Consider the following 14082-nt stretch of genomic DNA (forward strand, 5'->3'; position numbering starts at 1 on the left):
GCTTTGTGTACATCTGCCTTTATGTGTAATCTGACAGGGCAACTTTCTGCTTTTTGTTCATCTTCTGCTCAGTCTTCACAGTAGTGGAATTGGGTGTAAGACTCTTTTTTTTTTTTTTTTTTGGTGATTCCTTTTAATTTTTATTCTAGATTGGGGTAAATATGGGTAGAAGAATTTCTAAACCCAGTCCCTCACAACTTTAAAATATCAGATAGTTTCATGATATGATTGGAGTGTACTATTTTTTATGTTCATGAGGATTTTTATATCCTTTAGTTTGTTTAAAATAGACATGTATTTTGTTTTTTCTCCCACATTTTGACATTTTTCCCTTGCCTCTCCCCTCAATGTTTCCTTGATGTCATGTTTCTAGAAATGTAGAATTTCTGTTCTGTACATTTCTATCCTGTACTTCTAATCTAAAACTAAAACTTTTTGAGCAACTTTCAAAGAAATTTTAAAAAAGATTTCTTTATAAGGAATGAATTTAGAGTTCATTAGCTTAGTACCATGAAAATTATTTCAGATAAATTTGAGTATTGGGAAGGACACTGTGAACTGGGTTTAGACAATAGACCTGTTAAAATGCATGCCAAAAAGTGCAGTCTGTTTTAAATATGAGGAAGAATAGGTCTCTTGTTTCTTACCTCTCTGGCCTCTGATACCTTCTAGCCAGCTTGGCTTTTTCTGGTGACACAAATGTAGTTGTCTGCCATCTAGAACTCCTGGCAAACTGTTAATTTAAGGAGAATAGGAGGCAGAATGTAAGCCTAATTCACTTACAAGTGTTCCATTATATATAAAATACCATCTCTACCAAGAGTACATTTTTTAATATTGTGACCAGGTGATTCTGGTTATGAATCCAGCAACACAGGTCAGTGCAGGGTGTATAGTGTTGCCCAGGCTTCTGCCTCCCCGGGTGTAACCTTTGCTTGACACCTGTTTTCCATTTATATAAGAGGATTACAAGATTTTGTGAGGGAAAGGCCAGTAATTAAGTGAAAAACAGATAATGTATGTTCATAATGTCCTTTTTTTAATTTAGGTCATTAAATCCCAAATTAGCCCTATTTTGGTATATATTAGAAATCTGCTAATTTCTTGACTTACATAATTGTGAAGATTCCTTTTTCTGTGAATGTATATTTAAATTACCTCATTTACTCTAACATATTTGTTTTTATATATGCCCTCCCCCCCCCTTTAATTTTAAAAAGCCTTAGAAAAATTTCAACCTTCAGGAAATTTTAAAGGATAGTGTAACACACCTCTTTTGAAAGGTTTTCCAAATAGTTAATTATTTAATATAAAATTAAATTGTGTCAATAAAGTAATTTAATTTTATTCCTCGTGATTACATTTTGCCTGTTTTAACAGCTAAATTTAATATTTGTTGATTTTATGTTTTATTTTTTATTTTTTAAAAATCATTGCATTTTTTCTGAATAATCTCCCTTTATGATAGCAAAACATTGGAAATCAAATAATAGACCTATTCCAACACAATTTTTTTATTATGCAAAATGACATTTTAATAAATGCGATTTTAAGGATGGTTTTCCTGTTTTATAAATACATTGTTATAGAGGTCTTCTACTTTAAATATATCAACATTTGGAATTTTAGTGTAAATACTGGAATTCAGGATTAGCATTTATTTTTTTAACTTTCTCTAATTTGCTATCATTTTTGAATCTGAAATTAAGGAAGGTTAGAGACTTCTCAAACATATTCTAGCATTTGGCTTAAAAATCCTAACAGTTATCCAAACTTTTAAACTATTATTTACCTACTTCTTGCTTGCTCAATATTAGTCCTTGTGTTTTTCTGTTTATTGTATGTAAACATAGGAGAGTGTTTGCCTCACTCTAAAAATAAGTTCAGCATGTTTATGAAAGGTTTTAATAACTTGGGGAAAGTATTTATTATAATGTAAAAGTGCAGAAGGAATGATTGTATATATACATATATATATATAGAGAGAGAGAGAGATTGAGAGAGAGAGAGAGAGAGAGGCGGGGGGGAAAAGACTGAAAGGAAATATAAATACCAATGCATTAATAAAGTAGGACAGTACAGGGCAAACTTGTCTCAGTGGCCACAGCTCTACCTGGAACTCCAGATGGTCCCCCCAGAAGCAGGGCAGCAGCAGCACCCATTCTGGAGCTACAGCCCTACCTCCGTGTTCCCAGGCAGTGGGGCCAGCACCTTAGAGAGAAGAATGCCATTCCCTGCTTTGCTATAGGTAGGTTCTTTGGATTGTAGGTGCCCTGTCTTACCCTGCTGAAATCCTTTCTCATGGATAGAACTTCTGCCTTCACTGACTTTTTTGTTGTTTTTGTTTTGTTTTTCTTTTTTTCTTCTCTAAAACTACTCCAAGCTTTCTGTTAGATTAAAAAAAAATGACTTCCAGCTTCCATTTGATAAATACCTACACTTTGGGAAGCTTTGCTTTTTTGGATTAGAAGTAAAAAGCTCTAATCCAATTTGGACTTACGTGGCAAAATTCTAGTAAACTTATTTCCCCCATTCAGTTTCCTGTGTGGTCTGCTATGACACTTAAAAAAAACAAACTTGGTTTCCCTTTCTTCCTCCTTTTTGTATTCCAGTGCTTTTATTGCTGGAACTGTATGTCCTCACTCCCCACACCCAGCTACCCTGTGGTTGATTTACCAGGCTGACTATTTCATGGTTGTGCCCTGAAATTTTTAATCCTGAAAGTAGAGGTTATGATTATGGGCCCTAAAAGCAGACTGACTCCCTCTTCTACCATTTAATAATTGTATAAACTGTTGCCTTAAGTTTCAACATCTGTAAGATGGGATAGTAATATTATTTAACCCATAGGATTGTTAATAGGATTAATTTGACTAATACAGATCAAATGTGTTAGTAAGCATTCAGTAAAGTTGTAGTTGATAATTGTTTACATCTCTCTCTATACACATGTACACACAGATTTTTGTTGTATGTTTCCCATCCCCTTTTCAGCTTTATTGAGGTTCAGTTGATAAATAAAAACTATATATTTAGGGTGTACAATGTGATGGTTTACTATACATGTACTTGGTGATTACCACAATTGAGCTACTTAACACATCCACACCTTACATAGTTACCTTTGTGTGTGTGGTGAGAACACTTAAGATCTATTCTCATAGCAAATTTCAAGTATACAGCACAGTATTATTTACTATAGTCATGACACTGTACATTAATTAATTAATCCTCAGAACTTACTCATAAGTGAAAGTTTTTATCCTTTGACCAGCATCTCTTCATTCCGTTTACCTACTGGCTCCTGCAAACACTTCCTGGTTCTCTGAGTGAGACTTTTTTAGATTCTTCATATACAGGTGAGATCATACAGCATTTGTCTTTCTGTGTCTGGCTTATTTCACTCAGCAAAAAGTTCCAGGTTTGTCCATGTTGCAAATGGCAGGATTTCCTTCCTTCACACACACACACACACACACACACACACACACACACACACACACACACACCACATTTTCTTTGTATCTTTCAACTTCCTTCACACACACACACACACACACACACACACACACACACACACACACACACACACACACACCACATTTTCTTTGTATCTTTCAACAGATGTTTAGTTGTTTCCCTGTTTTGGCTCTTGTGAGTAATGCTGCAGCAAACATGGCAGTTCAAAAATCTCTGAGATACTCATTTCATTTCCTTTGTATATATATCCCCAGAACTGGGATTGCTGGATCATATGGTAGTTGTGTTTTCAATTTTTTGAGAAATTCCTATACTGTTTTCCATAGTGGCTGCACCAATTTACATTCCCACCAATAGTACACAAGGGTTCCCTTTTCTCCACATCCTCACCAGCATTTGATATCTCTTCTTTTTGATAGTAGCCATCCTAAACTGGTGTGAGATGACATCTCACTGTGGTTTTGATTTCATTTCCCTAATGGTTAGTGATGTTGAGCCCCTTTCATGTACTTGTTGGCCTCCTGTATGTCTTATTTGGAAAAATGTTCAGGTCCTTTGCCCATTTTTAAAAATTGGATTATTTGGGTTTTTTTTGCTATTGATTGTATGATTTAACTGTAAAATCCTAGATAGCAAGGATCATGCCAGTAAGTCCTCAAAGAAGCCAACTCCGTATTTTGTCGTAATGTAAACTATTGTCTCTGACTCTGGGAGTGGAGCTTCAAGAAATCATTTGAAGGAGATAAGGACTTAGAATCTATCAGCTCTTTTGAGACAATCTTAAAATGCTTTAATGAGGAGATAAAAATCACTGACATAAGACTGTGTTTTATATGTTAGATCAATATAGCTTTGTGTTATACATGGGTATAAAAACTTTTCCCGAGTAGATGAGTAAGGCTTTGGAGAGAAGGAATCTTTGAAAGGTGTAAAGGCTATTTTCAAGTAAGCTCTAAACAGAAATGATAATCTGATCATAAATGAGAAAAATGTGAAAATATTAAATATACTAATAGACTCTACAGTACATGAATTACTTTTCTTCCTATTATCTTAACATTTGAAAACTTGGTTAAATCAAAAAGGATTTATATTGTGGAAATTTAAATGGAAAATCTTAATGATTATCTAGTCAAATGCTTTTTAGAGGTGGAAGGACTGAACTTTTTCTCTCATGTAATTCTAAATTTGTTTAAATTTTTTAGTTACAGCAGTAAATGCAGGGTTTTTTTTCACAGTAAAGCCTTTATAGTTTGCTTCACACACATCAATGCTGATTGTGAGGCTTCATAGCTACTCTTCTGTCATATTTGAATTTTCTTCAGAATTGCATAAGAATTTCTTCATTTCTTCAAAATGTCATAAGAATATTTTGATATTCACATTTTTTTCTCAATCTACATTAGAATGTAGAATTTGATCTGTGTTTGCAGAGATGGACAAGCTTTTAGTTGTGGTATTTTTAAGAATTTCTGATTTTTACTCTCTACTTTCCAGACTTTTTCCCAATTAGCGGAATTTAAAATCAGTATATAGCTGTTATATACATTTGTTATTTGGTCATAAAGGTGTTTGGAAACTCAATTGGTCTTTTTGTTAGCAAAGGAAATTCATTACAAAATACACTGGACACGTTAACTTAAGATGAATCCTTTCTATTTTCCAGTAAAGTATTTTGGTTTCAACATAGACTATGTTCCACCCAACCCTACTTCTACAAAAAAAAAAAAAAAAACTTTTTGAAAAGGAAATTTTCTCTCTCCACTTTCCTAAGTAATGTTATTAAGGATTCATAAATACAGTCTGAGATCTACCATTTAATCATATGAAACATTCTTGCTCAAAAGCCTTATTGTTCATCATTTGTTCTGTCCTTCCAATTAAGTTTTTAAGTTGAGCTCCAAGTTGAGTCTTTCTCTGTTGTCTTAAAGATAAAATACTTCTTGAGAGTTATTGGAAATAACTTCTTCTCTCAGAGGATATTCTAACATAGATGTCTAATTTGTTTTAGACCACCAGGATTACAAAACTATTCTTAGTATTTTCTTTGTGGCTTGTGACCTTTTCTCAACTTTATTGGGATATAACTGAAGTACAATAAACTGCAAATATTTAAGTTTGATCAACTTTGGTATGTGCATATACCTGTGAAACCATTACAGTTTTCCCCAAAGTTTCCTGTTACCTCTTATTTGTATCTGCCCCTTACTCTACTTCATTTCCTGGCAACCATTGATTGGATTTTTGTCACTGTAGATTAGTTTGTATTTTACAAAAATGTAATTGTACAGTGTGTATGTTGTGTGTCACAAACACAGACACACACACCTGGCTTCTGTCACGTGGCATAATTTCATTGTGTGGATATTTCATGTTTATCCATTCATGAGTTGATTGATATTTGGATTTCCAGTTTTTGGCTCTTAAAAATAAAGCTGATATGGATGTTTATTTAAAAATCTTTATGTGGTCATAAACTTTTTTTTCTCTTAGCTTAATAACTAGAAGTAGAGTGTCTGGGTCCAATGGTATCTATCGCTTTTTAAGAAAATTGTGTTTTCCAGAGTGCTTGTACCATTTTACATTCCCATCCAGCTGCCTCCATATCCTTGCCGGCACTTGATGTGGCCAATCTTTTTCATGTTTTCATTCTGGTGGAAGCATAGTGGCAGATCATTGTGGTTTAGTTTTCCTAGTCATTCATGATGATGAGCATCTTTTCATGTGTTTACTGGCCATTTCTATAAGTTACTTTGTGAGGTATGTTCATAGCTATTATTTATTTCCTTACTGACTTGTTTGTATTATTATTTTTAAGTTGTGGGAGTTCTTTATACATTCTGAATACAGGTCCTTTGTCTGATGTATGTGTTGCAAATGTTTTCTCCTACTCTGTGGCATGCCTTTTGTTTTCTAAATGGTATCTTTTGAAGAAAATGTTTATTTTGATAAAGCCCTATTTCCCTCTTTAAAAAAATCATGCTTGCTTGTGTTCTAAGAAATTATTGTCTAACCAGGGTCATGAAGATTTTCTTCCATCTTTTAGAATTTTATGCAAAACTATGTGGTTTTAAAGTAGTCCAAGTTAAAGTTCTAAAATTTTGATCCAGTTTGAGTTAATTTTTGTATATAATGTGAAATAAGGGTCAGTGTTCTTTTTTCCCCTCCATGTGGATATCCAGTTTATCTTCTTCTGTTTGTTGAAGAGACATTTTTTTTCTCTAGTGATTTGCTTTTGCCAGTTAACCAGAAATGAACTTAACCAAACACATGTAGGTCTTTTCTGAATGCTGCTTTTCTGTTCCATTGATCTGGTTTGTCTGCCTTTATTATACCAACACCAAAAGGTCTTGATTACTGTGGTTTTACAGTAGATCTTGAAATCAGGTATGGGAAATCTTCCAATTTTGTTTTCTTTTAAACATTGTTCTGGTTATTTTAGGTCCTTTGAAGTTCCACATAAATATTAGTATCAGCTTGCCAATTTCTGCTAAAAGCCGTGCTGCAATTTTAATTGAGATTGCATAGAATACACAGATTCATTTGGAGAGAACTGCCACTTTAACAATATTGAGTCTTCCAATCCATGAATGTAGTATATTTCTCCATTTATTTAGGTCTTCTTTAAGTTTTTTTAACCAGTATTTTGTAATTTTCAATGTAGAGGTCTTGGATGTCTTTTGTTAATTTATATCTTTTTGGCAGTGCTGTAGATGGGGTTGTCTAATTTCACTTTCCAGTTGTTTCTAACATATAAGAATTCAGTTGAATTTAACACATTAACCTTTTGTCTTGAGATTGTGCTATAAATCACTTTGCAAAATCACAGAATTTTGCTAAATTCACTTATAATTACAGTATTTTGAAGATTCACTGGGATTTTCTGTATAACTATCATCTGTAAATAAGGAGAGCTTTATTTTTTCTTTTCCAATCTTTATACTCATTATTTTTTTGTTTTTCTTATCTTATGTTAGTGGCTAGAATCTCCAGAACAATGTTGAATAAAAGTGGTAAAAGCAAATACCCTTGCCTTCTTCTTGGCCTCAGAGGGAGAAATTCAGTCTTTAACATTAACTGTGATGTTAGCTGTAGGTTTCATAGATGCCCTGTATCTCTTTGAGGAAGTGTCCTGCTAATCCTAGTTTTCTGAGAGTTTTTATCATTAGTGGATGTTGAGTTTTTGTCAAGCTTTTTCTTTCTCCATATTTATTGAAATGATCATACTGGTTTTTTGCTTTATTCTGTTAATATGGTTAATTATATTTATTGACTTTTTTTTTTACTAGTTCCATCATTTTCAAGTTTAATCATGTATTCCTGGATAAACTCTGGTTGGTCATGTTTTATTATTCTTTTTAAATATTAGTGAGATTCAGTTTTTAATATTTTGTGAAAGACTTTTGCATTTATATTCTTAGGGTCTTGTTCTACAATTTTTTTTTTTTTGTAATATCTCTCAGGTATTAGTGTTAAGCTGGCCTCAAAATTTGAGTTGGGCATTGATCCCTCTATTATTTAAAAAGGTTTGTATAAGTTTTGTCTTATTTCAAACATTCATGTTTGATAGAATTCACCAGTAAAACCAACCATCTGTGAATGCAGGTTTCTTTTTTAGGAAGAATTCTACTAATAAAATCAGTTTCTTTAATAAGCATAAGAATATTCAGATCTTCTCTTTCTGCTTGTGTCAGTACTAGTAAGTTTTATTTTCCAAGAAATTAGTTTATCCTCTTTGAAAAATGTGTTGGCATAAAGTTGTTTCTGGTATTTTATTATCTGCTTTCTTTGCACTCTTCTGTTGCTTGCGGTCTTCTTTTCCTCTTTTCCTGACTACCTTGAATTATTTTAATTTTTAACATTCTCTTTTCATTACCTATTGACTTATTGGGTGTGTATGTGTCTTAATGGTCACTTTAGGAATTAAATATATTTACCCAACTTTCATAGTCTGCTTAGAGTTAATATTGTATCACTTCAAGTAAAATGTAGAAGGCTAACAACAGTGTAAATCCCTTACTTCTACCACACAGACCTGTCATTTCAAATGCTTACCTGTACCTTAATAGCCGCTCTTAAAATTTTAAACATTTGTATCATTGAGAATTTGGCATCTGTTGATATGGGTGTTTTTTTCTTTGAGAATTTGTGAAATTTTCCTACTTCTTAGTCAAGTAATTCTGGGTTATATCCTGGACATTGTGACTCATATTGTTTAGATTCTGTGTGCTGTGGTAATCTTCTGCATAATGCTAATGTTTGATTTAGCGAGTCTTCATTGTGATTAGGTTCAAACTATAAGTCTGTCTGCTGTCTGTGGACAGAGGCTCCATTTTCAGAATAGTTTTCAAGATCTTTCTTTAAGAGTCTGCTTTCTTGCTATGCTACTTTCGGTCTGCTGCGTATCTACAGCTCCATTGTGAATCTGAGACTGGGGGTTCATTTACAGAATTAGGGGATCCCCTTCTCCAGCTTTCTCCTCTCTAGTTTTCCCCAAACTTTCCTGCTCACAGAGGCCTTCTTTATTATTCCTTTGGCCAGAAAGACTGGGCTTCTATCAGAGTTTTACTCTGTACCTCTCCCTTCACTGCCTAAGTCCATAACTGGGCCTATCTTTGGGGCAGTGCTACTATAAGAAAATGAACAAAAATGGGGGAAACTTTTGACTCTCTTCCAAAATCTACTTCTGTTTACTTCTTCTTGTCTGCAGGTAATTACTTTTTAAATTTTGGCCAGAGATTTAAGTGGGACTGAAAGGCTATAATGGGCTTATGCTACTATAGCAGAACTAGAACTCTGGTTTGTACACTTAAAAATCTTGGATATGTTCATAGATAATTTTTCACAAATGCCTAGGGTGCCTAACTGGTTTTCTTGGTTTCACTGGATATGGCTGGTAATTGTAGGTCTGCTTTGGTTATGTAGCTGTATTCCTATTATGTTAATGTGTGCACGCAATTTAATTAGTAATTTAAAACCTATACACGCTTATGTTACACTACAAGAAGATATGTCAAAGAAATAATCAATCTTCCCATGTTTTCTTCCATCTGCTACTTCTGTAGCTTCTCTTCTTCCTTCATAATTACAAACCCTAAGTAGAATTCATGCCTCATATCGAAATTACCGAGTATCATAATTCTTCCAAGTGGTAAAGATACCTCAAGACAAATGCTGGGCATAGAAGCCACAGGGCATAAATCTGCAAAAAAGTAAAAAGCTAACCTTTTCAAACAATATTGCCTCTCTCTCACTTACCAACTTTACATTTCCCTGTATGGCCCTGGAAGAGACTGGTTAGCCAGAGACGGGTAAGATTCCTCAAGGGAGGAACAACCTAAGACAGGCACAGTTGCAGGGGGGCCATCAGGTGAGAAAATGGGGATCAACAGAGGTGAGGCTTAGAACCTCACCCCCCCTGTTTTGAGAGAAATCTTCTGCATCCGTGGATGTTTTGTTGCCCTTGTCTAGCTTGGATTAATACTTAGTCTATAGGTACACACCTGATCATCTACATTTACCCTCTTATAGCACTAAACTATGTTTTCTACCTTTATCTTGCATCTACCTATCACTTCAGCATTTTATTAAAAAAAAAAAAATAATAATAATAATAAGGGAGAAATGTGGGATTCACATATAAATCAAGTATAAAAATCAAACGAATAATCATAATTGACCTGATTGTTTATAGTTCATAATGCATGATCAAAACCGAAAGTTTCTGTGATGACTGCCCTTGCACTGTTCACCATGTAAGAACTTACTCACTATGTAAGAACTTGTTCACCATGTAAAAACTTGTTCGTTATGCTTCCAAAAAAAAAAAATTAAACCTAAATGTGATAAAGGATTGTAAAAAAAAAAAAAAAAAAGAATAAAAAAAAATTCTTGGATATGTGGTATTTTAAAAAATATTGTGACCCTTTACAAATTACTTTTTCAAATTATAGTAATACAACAAGTGCATATAAAAATAGGAACAAAACACCTTAAAACAAGATCTCATCACCGTGGTTTGTGTATGTAGTACAGAACTGAAAAATGAAGAGAGGTGGGGTTGGAAGGTTTTATCTTGTTGCTTCATCTGCATATTACTGCTTTTGTCTGGGGTTCCCTAGGTGTGAAGAGAACGTAACTGTGAATGGCTTTTGAAGGACCTGTGGTTAGAAGAAAGGTAGGTGGGAATATTCCAACCTCATCCTTAAACCCCAGCATTTGGACTTTTGTGTTAGTAAATTAGCCTGGAATGTACTCTTCATTCACACCTCTAAGTAATTTAGTTTTTATTAGACCAATTCCTTAGCACTATCCAGCTGAGACCAGTGGCACTTAAGGAACGGGATTTTAATTAGGGAGGGCAAGAGAGAGAAGGGCATTAGTTTACAGGTTTAGGGCACAGCGTGGAGTTGGCAGTCCATTCAATTGTCACTAATGGATGTAAAATAAAGGGGAAGCAGAGTGGGAGGTTAGAGGGCCAGATGATAAATTTAGTCTAACGTTGCTCATAATGAGGTGAAGGCTTTTGGGGAAGAGGCTCGCATAGGGTGATGACTCACTGCCTGAATTCTAGGAAGGATGGCAAACAACAAATGCTGGTAAATCTCCTCAAGAAGCTAATGACCATTAACATATAGTTTGGACCATAGAAGTTGTTACACTGTGTCTGTGACCCTCTCAAAATAGCTATGAAATATTTAAAGTAAGGTATAGAATTATTGTTATCTCTATGTAAATGAAAATAATCCATTTTATGCTTTTGTTACCATAGTTTAGTATTAAGGTATTGCTAGTTTCATAAAATGAATTGAGGAGTGTTTGCTCTTTTTCTGTGGCCTGGCTTTGGTAAAAGGAATTATTTGTTCCTTGAAGGTTAGTTCAAACTCACCTCTAAAATCACTTTTTCTTGGTATCTTTTTAGTGTTATATCTTTACATTTCCAATGATTTCTGTGGTCTGTAAATTATGCTTTTTTAAAAGATAATTTTGGAAATTTATAGTGAGGTAGAAATGAATCTGTTTTCTCTCGATTAGATTTATTACATAGAATTATACATAACATTTTTTTTTTTTGAGAGGGCATCTCTCATATTTATTGATCAAATGGTTGTTAACAACAATAAAATTCTGTATAGGGGACTCAATGCACAATCATTAATCAACCCCAAGCCTAGTTCTCAACAGTCTCCAATCTTCTGAAGCATAACGAACAAGTTCTTACATGTATACATAACATTTTTTAAGCAAAAATTTTAAAGAAAATATTAGCAGATTGGACCTAGCTATGCAGTAAAAGGGTAGCATGCATATTTAGTTGGATTTATTACATAACTAATAGGAAAATTTACATTAGGAAGTATACCACTGTAATGTAGTATACTAATTGAAGGAGAAATACATGGTTATCTCTAGATACTAAAAAAAGCTCCTGAAAAAAATTTAGCAGCCATTCCTAATAGAAATTTTAAGTCAAATAGAAATAAAAAGAACCTACCTAAAAATGGTAAAAACTAAATACCAAAACAGAACAACAAACAAATCTAATAAAAAGGAGCTGTTGTTCCAACCATCATAATAATTATGAAATACCAAAGCCATCATCATGAGAATCAGGGGCAATAAAAAAATAATTGCTCTCCTAACTAATATATAGCTTAGCCTTATTGGTTTGGATTAGTATAGTAAGGCTAAATTTACTATTTCCAGAAGATACAGATCTAGAAAACCCAAGAGACTCATCTGAAAGACTTAGCACCAATAAGAAAATGTGGTAAAGTGGCTAGGTACAAAGAAAGATAAGTCAATAACTCTCATTTTGCAATAAACAGGAAAGATGGGAGTAATACAGAGCAGAATGTATTCCTGTGTTATATATATTAAATATTTGCATTTCTATACTTTTAAAAATAAGACTGCCATTTTTGAAAAACTCAATAAAAAGATGTGTGACTTGCAATTTCAAGAACATCATGAAGATTAAGTGAGATAAAACACATTAACATTTTTTGGAAGGTTATCAAGCTTGCCTGCATAATATATTGGGTGAGAAATAGTGGAAGAAGAGAATAGCAGCTGCAGCTTCTAAAGGGAATTGGCAGTGAGAAGTAGCCTGCTTCAAAGCTGGATTCACAGACCTCCAGTTAAATACTGTGGTTGGACCACATGTGTTTTCTCTTCTCCTTCCATAAAGTCTGCCGTAATCACAAAGGAAGCAGAAAAGATGTTAACTCATAAATAAGGAAAAAGAACAGTAGAGGAGACAATGATAAAAGATTTTAACAATTTTGAGATGAGAGTGAATGGAGGAGTGATAACAGGTCAGAGAAAGATACAAAATGGCTACAGAGGGTGATAATATGAGATACAAGGCAGCTTGTCAGGGATATCTTGACAGGTTTCAGAGTGCTTGGGGGCTCCAGGTATTCCCAAAGACAGAGGTCAGTTTTATAGTTGAAATGGAAATTCTTTTAAAGTCTGTGTCCAGATCTTTTGGACTACACTCTCCTGCATCCCCAGCACACAGGCAACCACTTCAGTGCCCTTCCTCCTGGGGAGATGGGAGGAGCATGAGGACCAGAGATGCTCTAGACTAGAGGCTGAATGAAGCGCGGGCCTGAAAAAATAAAGTGATTGTGTGTAAGTCTGCACACTGAACTGTCGGCCCCTCACCCCCTCCTTCCTCTTCTGCTCCTCCCCAAAAGCCAGCGCTACATGTGTTCCCCCTCTGCTCTCCCATGCGCTTCTTTCTCGCTGGCAAAACTGAGCAGCTTTAATAAAGAGAGCCTATGTAGTAACACTTGGAGGTTCCCTGATGAAAGTATACCTGATCCTCATATGGAGAAGCCCATCAGTGCACAAACCTGCCATCCACACCTGGCTTCTGAGCATTGTTTTAATGCTTCACTCTTAGATATGAAGGGGCACCCAAGGATCACCAGCTGTATGAGGAAAGCCTCAAAGTGAGAGAGACACGGAACAACCAGCCAACAAACAAAAAAGGAATCAAATGATTTAAGAAACAGAAGGAAACAAAGGAGCACATTGAAAAAAGAAAAAATCAAATGACTAAAGTTGTATCCATTAGAAAAAAATAAAATACTTGAAATAAAGAGTTGAGACTAGGAAGCAGCCTTTGGTAATTTAAAAATTTGATCATTGGAAAAAAACCCATGGACAGATTAGAATACGAAATTGAGGACTATTTGGTCAAAGGAGTAATTTTTAATCTAAATTTACCTAATTTTTTAAATTTATGAATACTTAGAACTCATTTTTAACTCTGAGCAGTTACCATGTTGCTAAGCATAAAGAAAAATACTCATTATGTTTGGATTATTTCACTTGGGGAAGAGGACTGGGTTGGTTTCACATTGGTTGTTGATGAACAAATAAGGACTGATGGGGATTTTGGAGCACTGGGTTTGTGTTTGGGGTTCTGGGCAGGTACTGGTAGTGTACATTGTTTATGGCCTTCCTCAAAATCTGTAAGCAGTAACTGCAGACAGTGTTTTCCATGGATGGAACACAGGCTGCGGGGTTTGCCGTCCCTGCTCAGATCCAGCTTGGTCGGCAAACGGGTGGGATTGCTCTAATCACGTCACC

The 14082-nt window shown here is 34.5% G+C and overlaps 1 protein-coding gene across 3 annotated transcripts in view; it reads left to right on the forward strand.

Annotated features, from left to right (window-relative positions):
- Positions 1-2031: 2031 nt before the first annotated feature.
- Positions 2032-14082, forward strand: part of ITSN1 (intersectin 1) — a 154092-nt gene continuing 142041 nt past the window's right edge. For 2 of the 3 annotated variants that reach the window (XM_057504206.1, XM_057504213.1), the window contains exons 1-3: positions 2033-2248; positions 3275-3359; positions 10602-10656. The gene's annotated coding sequence lies outside the window, so the exon portion shown is untranslated. Of the gene's footprint in view, positions 2249-3274; positions 3360-10601; positions 10657-14082 lie in introns of all 3 variants that reach the window. The other variant, XM_057504209.1, reaches the window with a different exon arrangement.

Source organism: Manis pentadactyla, chromosome 1 (assembly GCF_030020395.1).
Source record: "Manis pentadactyla isolate mManPen7 chromosome 1, mManPen7.hap1, whole genome shotgun sequence".
NCBI lineage: Eukaryota > Metazoa > Chordata > Mammalia > Pholidota > Manidae > Manis > Manis pentadactyla.